The sequence below is a fragment of the Giraffa tippelskirchi genome, chromosome 5 (assembly GCF_054371585.1).
Source record: "Giraffa tippelskirchi isolate mGirTip1 chromosome 5, T2T-mGirTip1v1.2.pri, whole genome shotgun sequence".
Classification (NCBI taxonomy): Eukaryota; Metazoa; Chordata; class Mammalia; order Artiodactyla; family Giraffidae; genus Giraffa; species Giraffa tippelskirchi.
The window spans coordinates 148,272,044-148,287,992 of record NC_137279.1 but is presented as its reverse complement, the minus strand read 5'-3'; the positions used below and the strand labels follow the sequence as shown (position 1 = coordinate 148,287,992).

Here is a 15,949-nt window from a genome sequence, read left to right as displayed (position 1 = left end):
CAATGCTTTATCTAGCCAGAATTTTCATTAACATAAATCCTTTATTTAGTATCTGGTAGGAGTTCATGTAACACCAAATTTCTTATCATTAATAATTTTTAACCCAATTTATTCTTACTATGTGCCAAGCACTGTTCTAATTTTTAGATATATGATAGTGTTTAAAACAAACAGAAAATTATTACTGTCCTACTGAAGTTTTTATTCTAGTGTTCTGTGGAAGAGTCAGGAAACAAGCAATAAATAAATATATGTGGGGGTAATAATTAGTGCTATGAGGCATATAAAAAAAGATAAGGTGACAGATGGCTACAGAAGGGGGTTTGGTAGAGGTGTTATTTTAAAGAATCAACAGGATGGCTTCTATGAACTGGTAACTTTGAACAAAGATCTGAGTGAAGGAAAGGAGAGAGACTTTTGAAGATCTAAGGGAATAAATAGTATTGCAAACAGAGAGAACAGATAGAGGCCAGAGTGACTAGAGCAGAATAAAATGGAGAGTGTTATGAGATGAGGTCAGGAAGATAAGCAGGAACTAGATTGTATGGAGTCTTGTAGAGTGTGATAAAAGGTATGGATTTCATCCTGAGTCATGAGAGATAATAAAAGGTCATGCAAGTTTTTGAGCAGGAGATTGACATAATCTGATTTATTTTTTAATAGATTATTCTGGTTGCTGCGCATGAAACTGGCAATAGGAGGTATGAGTGAAAGAGATAGAAGTCTGTAGTGACAATCAACATGAGAGATGACAGTGACTTGGCCAGGATGATGATAGAGTTATCAGATGTGCTTGTTGTCAGGGTGTGACTTGAAGCTAGAGTCAAAAACACTTGCCAATGGATTAGATAGATTACAAAGAGGTATAAAGACTGATCCCTCAGTTGGACCAGCTTCCCTGGTGACTCAGCAGATAAAAAACCCGCTCACCAATGAAGGAGATGCAAGAGACACTGGTTCGATCCCTGGGACAGGAAGATTCCCCTGGGGAGGGAAATGGTAACCCACTCCAGTGTTCTTGCCTGGAAAATCCCATGGACAGAGGAGCCTGGTGGGCTATAGTCCATGGGGTCGCAAAGAGTCAGACATGACCAAACACACATGTCTCAGTTGGACCACATAAACTGAGTGATTAGTGTAACTATTTCAGAATGGGGGAAACTGGGGGAGAACGGAGGGATTGGAAGTGTTGTGCTTGACATGATTCTTTGACATCTCCATGCCAATGTCAGATAGCTAAAGGGAGAGGGAGGAACTGAGGATATGCCAGGAGCTGTCAGTGTACAGATAGAAATTAAATCTGCAAACAGAGGAAATCACGTGGGGATAAGTGTGAATAGATACAAAAAGGCGGCGGAATCTTGGACATGCCAAAATATAGAGTTCAGGAAGAAGAAACCATTCCAGCAAAAGACACAAAATGGAACAGATAGTGAGGTGTCCAGAGTGTATGATTTCCTGAGAATAAACTGAAGATAGTGGTTCTGAACAAGAGGGTGATCAAATGAGACTCCAGTGTGCTTCTCTGAGCTGTTGTAGGGCACCTTGTGGAAACATTCAAAACATGTCTCTGGCACAAGCACAATAATTCAAAGTGTATAACTGGTTGACCATATATATGCATATATAAAATAAGTGTTATACTTTCTTTTTAAGAGTCTTAATATATTTTAATTACATTAATACATTTCTCAAAAAGAGGAAAAATTTATTTCTTCATATTGGTCTAGCACAGTTACGAATAACATTACAGTCTCTATTTTCAAGCCTTAATATTTTCAAAATGGGATCTTCTTTGCATATTCGTATTTTGCCAACTTTGTCCACTGATCTTCCCTCATGGTTGGTTGAAGAACTACTTTTTATTCATTTTAATTTCAAAAGCTCTTTTCACATGATGCAATACATATACGTACAGTAGTGGAAAGTCTTATGTAGAAAGATAAGTTTGGCGGAGATTCGTAAAAATCCCATCTCACAATAAATTCCAAACATTGCAATCCTGAGCATGAAAACATATGAAATGCTTCACAGATTTGCATGTCATCCTTGTGCAGAGGCCATGCTAATCTTCTCTGTATTGTTCCAATTTTAGTATATCTGCTGCCGAAGTGAATACTTTCTAATCAATTCCATTTTATTTGATGACACAAAAATTAAAATATTTTGTACTTTTACAGTATTAGAGATGTGGATCAGTAAGTAAAGTTGGTCAGCTAAATTAGAGAAGGAGGCTTCAATATTAGGGAGAGATCATAAATATCTGATTGAATCTCTTCCATGTCGTCCTCTTTAATCCCCTAAACACTATCCCTAACCTCCCAGGGGAATCAATGTAAATAACTGAAATCAAAACATACACAGTACTAGCAAGTTTTAAGTTATTGTTTATAATTTTCTGAACCCCTTTATTAAAAGAACATTCTTATTTAGGTTAATTCCAACATATTATTTCCTTTTACCTATTAGTCCTAGATTTCTCCCAGTGGTAAAACAGAATAGACTTAATACTTGCTAATTATATCAATGCTTCAAAAATTATGCTCAAATTAAATCTTCTATGTAACATGCTTTTAACTATTATGATAATTAAGTTTTGATCATCGCCCATTTTTAAAATGTTCTCTTTTTAATATCACTACCAAAATGGTCAATAGAGGGAATTAGGATTAACATCCCCCTTCTCCCCTTTTTGGCCAATATACTTCTATTAATGCTACTAGTCATATTATTATTATTATCATTATTATTATCAGTAACAATAGCTGCTGCAGATGTAGTAATACTAGTAGAGGTAATTTCGTCCTTTTTTTCTGGTTTAATATATATTATTCCTTGTACTCTCCTGAGCTTTCAGATGTAAAACTCTCATGTCCCGTTTCAAGCAAGTATTACTAGATAGATACATTTATTTCCATGCTAGATTTGTGCTATTAGTTTTATATGTGTTATCCTTGTAATTACCCAAACTGAGATCTCTTAGTTTCACCTTTATGTATGATGGACAATATAGTACGGTAGTTAGAAATATGTTCTTTCAATTGGCTTGAAATCCTAGACCCAATATTACTATACAACTTTGGACAAGTCAATTACATTTCCATACAACATTATTTTTTCATCCATGGGATAAATATGGGAATAAATATTTGACATCTCTTTTATCACTGGAAACCTATGTTTGTAAATCAGTTTTTCACTTGTTTGTCCTATAAACATGACTTCAATAACTAACCTGCTGCTGCATTCCCATGTACTCAAGTCCCCGCTTCAACAGAGAAAACGACTCTCTTTTGTATTTGCCAGTCCTGAAAGCACTGTTGCTGGATTCCTTTGATGTCCCATTTAAACTGTATCATAATTTACCCACATGGACAACTACTATGCTGTGCCTCGCACCTGTCTACCTAACACTATCAATTGTATCTATAGAAATGATGTATCAGGAATTGATATATATCATCTTCTTGAGAAAATTTTATCATCTTATTATTTAATTTTCATAATTCAAGAATTAGAACTATTATTATTCTCTTTTTATCCCATTAAGAAAATGAGACTTGGGGAGGCTAATTTAATTGCCCTATGTCATTACTGCAAGCAATGAAACAGTATTCAAACCAATGGCTGTGTGACCCTCAAATCTAAAGTACTTTATGCATGTGTGTGTGCTTCATTGCTCCAATCCTGCAACCCCATAGACTGTAGCCCAATGGGCTTCTTTGTCTATGGGATTTCCCAGGCAAGAATAATGGAGTGTGTAGTCCTTCCCTTCTCCATGGGTCTTCCCATCCCAGGGACTGAACCTGGGTCTCCTGCATTGCAGGCAGATTCTTTCCTGTCTGAGCCACGGGGGAAGCCCAAATTACTTTATACTGCCTCATAAAAGGTGTATTGAAATTTCACGGCTTGAACCATAAAATTCTGTGTTAATACATTTATGGTTAGCAAGAATCTGTAACAATCTCATGTTGACATATTTATTGTTTTGCTGCTTTGAAAATTGTCACTGTGTTCTTCAGATATCTCACAATAAAAATGCAGCACTCTAGATGTTTGGTTTTATCCAGGTACTGATCCTTTTATGTCTCACCTGCTTCTCCCTTCTATGAGATACCATCCCCTTGCCCTATTTGAGTGGGTCTGAATGGCTAGGTAACTGGTTATATGATCAAGCAGAAGAGAGCCACCAGTTTGATGTGAGAATATATTGTGTACCACTCACTCATAACCCAAGAATAGAGCCAGAGACTTTAAACCTAAGAAATTTTTGTGGCAAGTAGTTTGTCACTGTTGAATGTAGGCTTATTCCCACCGTTCATATTTTTCTTCTGTGTCTATATTATACATAAGCTAAGAGATGTTTTTTCTAACAAAAATGTTTCATGTCAAATTCTCCCAGCACCATTTGAGAAAGTCATTGAATAAACTAATAGTAGGCTTCCAAGCCAAGAGTAATTATGTTACATTGCTCTTTTTTGGCAGGGAGCTATTTTTTCATGTAAATGAGGCACTTTAACATAAGCACACTTTTATACTGCAAAGTGGAGGAGGATTCGATGCAGATGTCTTTCAGGTGAGATACAAGATCATATTTTTCCTATTTCTAGATTAATGTAATGAAGTGATCAATCAATCAATCAATCAATTGCTCCATCAACTTAGTTTTCCTGGTAATCACTGTAGCAAATAGTGATTGGAAATGGAAACATACACTTGTAAAAGTTAACTCTCTTTTTTTCTATTGAAATAGAGTTGATATACAATATCATGTTAGTCTCAGGTATATCATGTAGTGATTTGACCTTTACTTACAATATGAAATCATCACCAAGATAAGTTTAGTAACTCTGCATACAGAGTTATTACGATAGCTGAACATTATGTGAATTTTATATTGAGAAAACACTTTAAAATCATTCATGTTACTTTTCCCTTTCAGTTGAATTTTGAGAAGAGTTATTTCTCTGATTGCCATTTTTAGAGGAGCAAACTAGTTCAGAAGGGTTAAATAACTTCCCCAAATATGATTAGCAACTTGATGGCAAAGTGGAGCTAGCAATCAAGTTTGTAGCCCATCTATTTTAGCATAGGTCACTATAACAGATGTGTTATCTTCATTTCTCATTTTCTCCAGAAGAGAAACTTGAAGACATCATAAAAGTCTATGAAATGAGGTTTGCACATTATGAGGGTCAAAAAACCCATTTTATAAATTTATATACTTTTCATATTAATATATACAGTTAACATTAATAGGGGAGAGGACTAACAGTTTAAATACATATTTCAAATACATAATTTTTTTGAACAAAGAATTTAGTTGGGAGTCCATTAAATTATCTTCAAGAAATAATATTAATTATGGCTAACATGTATTGATAATTTTTAAAGTAACAAATAGTATGCCAAACACTTAAATTATTTCATTTGAATCTCATTAAACACTATGGGGCATATATTAAAATGAAAGTGAGGATGATTTATATAGTTTCCTCAAGGTCACAGATGACAAGGGTTAGATAGGGTGGAGTAAAAAAGTCAATTGTTCTGAAATCCAAATGCTTAATCCCTACTTGATACTACTTTCTATTGGTCTACTCCTTTAGGTAAACAACACCCTCTATTTATTAATGCTTCTTCCAATTTGTATTATGGGAGTGTATTTACCTTTACAATAGTGGAATAAATGGTCTTACTATGTCGTTAATTATTGAACAAATATTTCAAACCTACTATGTTCCATTAAATACATTATTTGTTTCTTAACACAGTTAAAAAAGGCACTTGTGTGTGTGTGTGTATATATATATATATGCAATAGTATTTGATGGATATCATGCAGTACATCACACAGTACATAAGAATAAGTCCAAATTTAGACAAATGAATAATTTGTGAGGTCAAAAATTTAGCACACTTTTAGAGGATGATAGTAAAATGTTTGTTCAATATATAATCTGCATTGAGACTGAGTACTACACAGAATCAGTTTAGGAAGGACTGCGTTGGGGACAGTATTTGTTCTTAGTATTGCCCTGAGCCACTCTTTTCTGACCACAAGTGTGCATACCCCCATGAAACAGAAAATATGCAATTAATCAGACCCACCATTCTTATAAGGCCATTTTAAGAGCTTTCACTATTTGTGCATACTGTCAATAGCCTCCTGGCCTCCCTCAAGCCCCACCACACACACAAGCAACTTAAAAAAATATATCCTTCCACTCATATAAGTACTATTCCAGAGAGGAGGTTCCTTTCCAACTGATAAAATTATAGTGATGCATAATGACTTTGTAGATTAAAACTCAGGTCAGTGGTCTCCTTGATTTACATAGTTAAATTTTCTTTGATAGAAGAGACTTAGAAGACTTCCCTAAGATACCACATGCATCAGTTAAATTAGTGCTTTGTTGTTCAGTTGCTCAGTCATGCCTGACCCTTTGCAACCCCATGGACTGCTGCAAGCTAGACTTCCCTGTCCTTCACTATCACCCAGACTTTGCTTAAATTTATGTCCATTGAGCTTGTGATACTATTCAACCACGTCATCTTCTGTCACCCCCTTCTCCTCCTGCCTTCAACCTTTCCAGCATCAGAGTCCTTTCAAATGAGTTGGCTCTTCACATGAGGTGGCCAAAGTATGGAGCTTCAGCTTCAGCATCAGCCCATTCAATGAATATTCAGGGTTGATTTCCTTTAGGATTGACTGGATTGATTTTCTTGCTGTCCAAGGGACTCTCAAGAGTCTTCTTAGGCACCACAATTCAAAAGCATCAGTTCTTCGGTGCTCGGCCTTCTTTATGGTCCAACTCTCACATCCTTACATGACTACTGGAAAAACCAGAGCTTTGACTATTTGGACCTTTGTCAGCAAAGTGATGTCTTTGCTTTTTAAAACACTATCTAGTTTTGTCATCGATTTTCTTCCAAGGAGCAAGTGTCCATGGCTGTGGTCACCATCCACAGTATTTTTGAAGCCCAAGAAAATAAAGTCTGTCAGTGTTTCCATTTTTCCCCCAATTATTTGCCAGGAAGTGATGGGATTGGATGACATGATCTTAGTTTTTTCAATGTTGAGCTTTAAGCCAGTTTTTTTACTCTCCTTTTGCACCTTTATCGATAGTCTCTTTAGTTTCTCTTCACTTTCTACAATTAGGGTGGAGTCATCCACATATGAGGTTATTGATATTTCTCCTGGCAATCTTGATTTCAGCTTGAGCTTCATCCAGTCTGGCACTTTTCCATGATGTACTCTGAATATAAGTTGAATAAGCAGGGTGACAGTATACAGCCTTGATGTACTCCTTTCCCAATTTGGAACCAGTCTGTTGTTACATGTCTGGTTCTAACTGTTGCTTCGTGACTACCATACAGATTTCTTAGGAGGCAGGTAAGGTGGCCTGGTATTCCCATCTCTTTAAGGATTTTCCACAGTTTGTTGTGATCCATATAGTCAAAGGCTTTCATTTATTCAATGAAGCAGAAGTAGATGTTTTTATGGAATTCCCTTGCTTTTTCTTTGATCCAGAGAACGTTGGAAATTTGATCTCTGATTCTTCTGCCTTTTCTAAATCCAGCTTGTATATATAGAAGTTCTCAGTTCGCATTCTGTTGAAGCCTGGCTTGAGAGACTTTGAACATTACATTGCTAGCTTGTGAAATGAGTACAATTTTGTGGTAGTTTGAACATTCTTTGCCATTGCCCTTCTTTGGGATTGTAATGAAAAGTAACATTTTCCAGTCCTGTGGCCACTGCTGAGTTTTCCATATTTGCTGGTATACTGAGTGTAGCACTTTTACAACAACATGTTTTAGGATTTGAAATAGCCCAGCTGGAATTCCATCACCTCCACTAGCTTTGTTTGTAGTTTTGCTTCCTATGGCCGACTTGACTTTACACTCCAGGATGTCTGGCTCTAGGTGAGTGATCACATCATCGTGATTATCCGGGTCATTAAAACCTTTTCTGCTCAGTTCTTTTGTGTGTTCTTGCCACATCTTCTTAATAAAGATACAAATGGGCCTGGGAAATGTGGAAGCTGAGTGGGCATCCCTTTCCTGGCAAAAACCTATGAAAAAGAACAGCATTTAAATATTGTCTCTGCCAAAGGATGCAGAGATGGCATGGGATATTTAGACAACAGCCAAGTGAAATGCAGAGGGAGGGAATTACTGGGATAGGGAACAGCATGTTCAAAGATTGTGAAAACATAATTATGTAATATTATTATAAACATGGAAGCTCAGAAGGGGATGTTACAGTTTCCCACTCTGATTCAATTATTAAATATTGAGACAGTTAGATAGCATCACCAACTCAATGAACATGAATCTGAGCAAACTCTGGGAGATAGTGAAGGACAGGAAAGCCTGACATGCTGCAGTCCATGGGGTCACAAAGAGTTGGACATGACTTAACTACTGAACAACAGCAAGAACAATACTTATCTTCAGCGTTTTGTGATAGAAGAGGAGAATGTAGAGTTGTACAAAGTATAGCCTCTTCTATATAGACACTTCTGATTCTTGTTTGAGAAACAGACACAATCAACTGTTTTTCCCAAGGTCTCTTCTACTTTTGATTTCTAATATATCATGAGTTACTGTAATCAATGTTTATTTCAACATTTTCAATTCTTGGAAAATTCAATTAAGCTATTACTTCATTGATCAAGTTATCCAAAACTCACTTCTATAGAATGCTTACAAAATGCTGAATTATCTTATTGGTGCAAGACATAGATGGTATGCAGGACAGATGGTATCACTGCTCACATAGAGTTCCCATACATGTAGACATTTTATGAGTTGGGAATAATTTCTAAATTGAGTGACAGCTGGTTTGAGTTTGAAGTAGGCACATTATTAGTATAAACAGAAATGGCATCTTATTATATGAGGCCCTTCATGTGTAGCTTTTCATTATTACTTTAAAGGTTTCCAGAAAATGTTTTCAGTGAACAACGTTATGAAAATATGTACAAAATCGAGACTCATATATAGAGCTATTTTAACAATACATTGTTTTTCTTTGTACCTTGGAATCTAAAATAAATATTAAAAATGTAATAGAATGAACTACTAGAAGGATATTTTAAACTACTTTATTCTGGGGAATAGGTATTTGATGATTAAATTAGATATGGACTGGATATTTTATTGAGAGAAGTAATCTGATGTGTTTGATTAGATCTAAATCTTCATGTATGTATAACTCAGTATAACCTTAAAGGCAACTTTTCAGCCAACGCCTGATTTTTATTTTTTGACTCCAGTTGCTGAAATCTAAATTAGAATTCTTTCCATTTAAATGCAGATTCAGACTTTCCACCTGAGGGGCAAAAGAAGCCATTTCTTTTAACTGAAATGTATATAGGAAATATATATATATATATGGAAATTTCATTTACATGAATATCCCTTCCCAACACAGGAGATGTTTTTTCTTCTGATTTCTAGAATACTTATTGCAATAATTTAATAACCTCTTTGTATTTGCTTCATTGTTTTGTACTAAAAGTTCATGTGCTAAATAAATAAGCTAGATCAAAATTAAAATTTCAGTGGGCATTGGAAAGCTGTACGGAATTTTAAAATGGAAGTGGTGAATTAAATGGTACTGAGTAACCAAATCAAAATTGAAATAGAGGATGCTGAAAAGCTAGGCACATTAATATGCTGACAGAAATATAATATGTAGGGCCATTTTATGCCTTTTTCTTTTCTTTCCTTTTTTCATTCTTTAAAAAATGAATCCTGTTAAGAGTATTCTAAAATATAAAGCCCTGGGTTATGTATGCCAACTCATCTAATGTATACCCGAAAAGCTGCTACAATCGTCTCCAATGTGGAGATTTATAACACAGAGAAAATGAAAGAGCAGAGATAAATCATTGTAAAGGAGTCATGTTAGCATCTTATTAAATGATTTCTTGTTGTTTTGAATAATAGTTACAGATAGTTCCATTTTAGTTAAGAAAGAATGACAATTTTTGCCAGTTCAAATATGTTATGAGAATCTAAGTCCAAATATGTATATATAAAATAACCATTTTTCTAAGAAAATTTTTACATGTGAGCAAAATTTAAAGTTAGAAAATAATATTTACTTTACACGTTTAATAGAAAATTTCACAAAGTAAATTTTATAATGCATCTCCTCCCTCAGAAGAGATTCCATCTGGAAGAATACTATTTATGGCAAATAGAACAATTTGTCATTACAAAGCTTTGAACATTTTATGCATTCATTAAACAAAAAAATTGGAATACATCTTCTGTGCTAGGTACTGGAGGTTTAGAGTTTAAACAACCTGTCTCTGAAGTATGTAGCATAAACCTAAGTAAAAAGCGAACTTTCAGTACTGTGTATTTTAAAAGATTTCACTTGGGACATCTAAATCTGAAAAACTATAACCTTGGTTCCCCTGACACCATCTTCATCTGGTTTTGTGATTATTCTGGAGGGTCCTTCAAGTTTCCGTAGGGACTCCATTTCTTTTGGTAATATTCTTTATCATTCTGAACTATATGCTCTTGTTACACTGTATGGTTCTTGGGTGATAATTATCCAGGTGCACTCTTTCATCCATCATCTCTATCAGGGATTATCAGGCTTCACTGTGTAAGAATCATCTGGGTACTTGTGATAAAGTTAGATTTGGGAAGTGGTTGGGGCCCAGGACTTTTTTTTTCTTATTTTGGTTGTAATAGGTCTTCATTGCTGTGTGGGCTTTTCTCTAGTTGTGGTGAGAGGGGGCTACTCTTCTTGGCCATGCACAGGCTTCTCATTCTGGTGGCTTCTCTTGTGGAGCATGTGCTCTAGGCACATGGGCTTCAGTAGTTGTGGTTCCCCAGCTCTAGAGCACAGGCTCAGTAGTCGTGGCACACGGGCTTAGTTGTCCCAGACCAGGAATTGAACCCATGTCTCCTGCAATGGCAGGTAGATTCTTTACCACTGAACCACCAGGGAAGCCTGGGGCTCAGGAAGTTTAACAGGAACCCTTGGTGATTTTGATGCAGGTCATCTGAAACCACTCTTTGACTAACATTTATCTATGAACTTACTATACCCAATCTGTCACTGAAGCCCAGATCTCTTATCTAGGCTTCACTGACATATAAGCAATTAGTTACTAGATATCTCCTCTGGGTTGTTGTGAATGCCCCTCATACCATACAAATCTCACCACATCACAATACCATGGCCGCTTAGCATGTTTTTCATACTACATTTTTATACTACATGTACATACTATATCCTTGGTGAATACTCTCTTATAGTGAAAGTTTAGCTTGGATCCATTTTCCACAGATTGCCTGTTAAGTTTATCTCCCATGCAATATTTGGGACATATTCATAAACAAAATTATTCATTTATTTGAAATGAAAATTTAACTGGGAAACTAGTATTAAGTCTGGCTACCCTTTGTGATTATTTTGTCACTAAGTCATATCTGACTCTTTCTGACCCCATGGGGCACAGCACTCCAGCCTTCCCTCTCCTTCACTATCTCCCGGAGTCTGCTCAAACTCATGTTCTTTCAGTCAATGATGCCATCCAACCATCTCATCTTCTGTTGCCTCCTTCTCCTCCTGGCTTCAATCTTTCTCAGCATCAGGGTCTTTTCCAATGAGTTGACTTTTCACATCAGGTGGCCAAAGTATTGGAGCTTCACCTTCAGCATCAGTCCTTCCAATGAATATTCAGGGTTGATTTTCTTCTCCAGGGGATCTTCCCAACCCAGGGATCAAACCCGGGTCTCCTGAACTGCAGGCAGATTCTTTACCGACTGAGCTACAAGGGAAGCCAAATTAAATTTTTTTTTGGCTGTGCCTTGAGGCATGTGGCATACTAATTAACCAACCAGGGATCAAACCTGCATTGGAAGCTCGGATTCTTAACCACTGCCAGGGAATCCAGAAGTTTTTAATTTTAATGAAGTCCAACTTATCCTGCTTTTGGTGCTATATCTAAGAAAGTGAAAGCGAAAGTTGCTCAGTTGTGTCCGACTCTTTGTGACCCCATGGACTGTATAGTCCATGGAATTCTCCAGGCCAGAATATTGGAGTGGGTAGCCTTTCCCTTCTCCAGGTTATCTTCCCAACCCAGGGATCAAACCCAGGTCTCCCACATTTCAGGCGGATTCTTTACCAGCTGAGCCATAAGGGAAGCCCAAGAATACTGGAGTGGGTAGCCTATCCCTTCTCCAGGGGATCTTCCTGACCCAGGAATCGAACCAGTGTCTCCTGTATTGCAGGCGGATTCTTTACCAACTGGGCTATGAGGGAAGCTGATTTCCTTTAGGATTGACTAGTTTGATCTCCTTACAGTCCAAGAGACTCTCAAGAGTCTTCTACAGCACCTAAATTAAAAAAAATAAATAAATTATTTGGTGCTCAGTCTTCTTATGATCCAACTCTCACATCCGTACATGACTACTAGAAAAACCATAGCTTTGACTATATGAACCTTTGTCGGCAACCCTAACATGTCCCATATAATTTATCATACCACAATTGCTCTTTTCTACTTGCATCTTTTAATAAACTGTAAACTCCTCATAGCAGAAACTGTCTCCATTTTTCTACATTGTGACACTACATTTTTTCAGTAGTGCCTGGCAGTTAAAAATATTTGATAAAAAGAGTGAAATAAGGTAACCAGTATCCAAACCTTACTACTTTTCTTTTTCCCTATACCATGTTGCTTCTAAATCATAACAGAAAGTTTGCATTTAGTAAATGTGAATATTCTAAATATAGAAAATACTGCTTATTTTTAACAGAGACTAGGATTTCATGTCACAAGATCTATGAATGATTATAATTTGTGTGTAATTTACCCATATGCAACAGATATAATTCAAAGACTCATTTTATGAACCCAAAGCTCCATGAGGTCAGCTGTTTCAAAGACTCACAACATGTTAGTGATGTGGACTGTCATTGTTAGAGCTTATTTCAACGAGAAAGAAGACTTTATGAGAAAGCATTAGGAAGAAACTGAGTAAAAATTTTACTATTTGTACTCAACAAAGTCCCTTGTTCTCAGTTTTCAGATTTTCAAAACCTAAAAGAAAATGTTCTTTGAAAAGAGTCACTTAAACAGTTCCCTGAGACTAGATCTAGAATTTTCTTTGTATTTTGACTGAAAACAATGATCTGGATATTCTGAGTAAATTCCAAAAATAGATATTACCAATATCAATTATAGGCCCATTAAAACAAAGCTTCTCATAATTGACTCTAGTAGCAATTGATCTCCAAATGTCACAAGATGCCATGGGGCTTTTAGAATTGATGATGGATAGCAATTTTAGCAAAATTAGGCACAGCTATCACAAAGCAGAAACAGCATCTGTTATATGATAAGAAGTTATTGGCATATGAAAAGAGCTGAAAACAATATTTTGGAATTCGTTGGGATAAAATACGTATTTTTCCTCTCCAGTGGTATTTAAAAGCAAAGGAGTAAGTAATCAAGAAATAGCAGAAAATGGTAAATGATATTTATTCACTGAACAAATGCTTATTGAGGTCCGGCTATATGCCTGACAGTATTCTCTGCTTTGAGTGGAATGTATTAATAGATAAGTAGCCAACAAAAAACAGAGAAACTAACTTTTGACTCAGGGGTGCTGATTATTCCCCATTTGATGACTTAATTTTTGTGTATTTTTTTTAATTCCTTAATTTATTTTAATGGGAGGATAATTATTTTAAAATATTGTGATGGTTTTTGCCATACATCAACATCAATCAGCCATAGGCATACATGTGTCCCCCTCATCTTGACTCCCTTCCCTCCTCCCTCCTCACCCTATCGCTTTATTTTATTTTGTTTTAATTTATTTATTTTAGTTGGAGGCTAATTACTTTACAATATTGTAGTGGCTTTTGCCATACATTGACATGAATCAGACATGGGTTTACATGTATTCCCCATCCAGAACCCCTCTCCCAACTCCCTCCCTATCCCATTCCTCTGGGTCATCCCAGTGCACCAGCCCTGAGCACCCTGTCCCACGCATCGAACCTGGACTGGCGATCTGTTTCACATATAATATACATGTTTCAATGCTATTCTCTCAGATCATCCCACCCTCAACTTCTCCCACAGAGTCCAAAAGACTGTTCTATACATCTGTGTCTCTTTTGCTGTCTTGCATATAGGGCTATTGTTACCATCTTTCTAAATTCCATATATACGTGTTAGTATACTGTATTGGTGTTTTGCTTTCTGGCTTACGTCACTCTGTATAGTAGGCTCCAGTTTCATCCACCTCATTAGAACTGATTCAAATGTGTTCTCTTTAATGGCTGAGTAATATTCCATTGTGTATATGTACCACAGCTTCCTTATCCATTTGTCTGCTGATGGACATCTAGGTTGTTTCCATGTCCTGGCTATTGTAAACAGTGCTGCGATGAACATTGGGGTACTCGTGTCTCTTTCAATTCTGGTGTCCTTGGTGTGTATGCCCAGCAGTGGGATTGCTGGGTCATATGGCAGTTCTAATCCCAGTTCTTTGAGGAATCTCCACACTGTTCTCCATAGTGGCTGTACTAGTTTGCATTCCCACCAACAGTGTAAGAGGGTTCCCTTTTCTCCACACCCTCTCCAGCATTTATTGCTTGTGGTCTTTTGGATAGTAGCCATTCCGACTGGCGTGAGATGGTACCTCATTGTGGTTTTGATTTGCATTTCTCTGATAATGAGTGATGTTGAGCATCTTTTCATGTGTTTGTTAGCCATCTGTATGTCTTCTTTGGAGAACTGTGTGTTTAGTTCTTGGCCCATTTTTTGATTGGGTCATTTATTTTTCTGGAATTGAGCTGCAGGAGTTGCTTGTATATTTTTGATATTAATTCTTTGTTCATTGCTTCGTTTGCTATTATTTTCTCCCATTCTAAAGGCTGTCTTTTCACTTTGCTTATAGTTTCCTTCATTGAGCAAAAGCTTTTAAGTTTAATTAGGCCCCATCAGCCATAGGTGTACTTGTCCCCTCCATCTTGCCCCCCTTCCCTCCTCCCTCCTCACCCTACCCCTTTAGGTTTCCCAGAACTCCTAGATTTCAGGGTGCTGAGTGTACTGATGGGCATTAAGTTTCTGCCTTGTATTTATGCTTTTGCAAATAAAGCAAATCAGTTCATCTCCATCCAAGAATGTATAGTTAACAGTCTTCATTTCACCGCAATTCTCGAGCTATTAGGTACCAGTCAACCTTATCTCCACCATCCCTTCTTGAATGTTCTTTTCATATAGCTCCATTTCTACTGCTGTCCTTTCTGTGGAAGTTGTTTTTTGTTTTATTTTTTTATTATAATTTTCTGTCTCTTATATTTCAATTCAATGCAACAAGTAATTAGTCATCCTTTCTTCCAGTTGCAACTTCCAAAATATTTCACCCCCTTTAAGAAGTATACAGACATGAAAATCAAGATATTAATGGCAGCAAAGTCCTTACTCTTTTCATGCTCATGCCAGTCACCACAGTTGCCCACCACCCTTCCTGTTTGCCCTTTTATTCTGACTTCCTATCTATTCCTTTCATTAAGTGAAGAACTGATAGCTCAGTTAATAAGGAATCCACCTGCGATGCAGGGGCCCTGAGTTCCATTCCTGGGTCGGGAAGATCTGCTGCAGAAGGGATAGGCTACCCACTCCTGTGGCTCAGGTGGTAGAGTTCGCCTGTAATGTGGGAGACCTGGATTCAATCCCTGGGTTGGGAAGATCCCATGGAGAAGGGAAAGGTTACCCACTCCAGTATTCTGGCCTGGAGAATTCCATGGACAGTATAGTCCATGGGTCGCAAAGAGTCCGATAGGACTGAGTGACTTTCACTTTCATCCATTCCTCTCATTAACTGAAGAATTTAACTTTTAAATTATAGTATTTTACTGTATCTATCCTCTTGTCTCCATTTTAATGACTTCAAT

The 15,949-nt window shown here is 36.8% G+C and overlaps 1 non-coding gene across 1 annotated transcript; it reads right to left on the bottom strand.

Annotated features, from left to right (window-relative positions):
- Positions 1-2,012: 2,012 nt before the first annotated feature.
- LOC145508042 (U6 spliceosomal RNA) lies at positions 2,013-2,115 on the bottom strand. The gene has a single exon (XR_014055311.1). It is a non-coding gene; the product is annotated as a U6 spliceosomal RNA (small nuclear RNA).
- Positions 2,116-15,949: the final 13,834 nt, after the last annotated feature.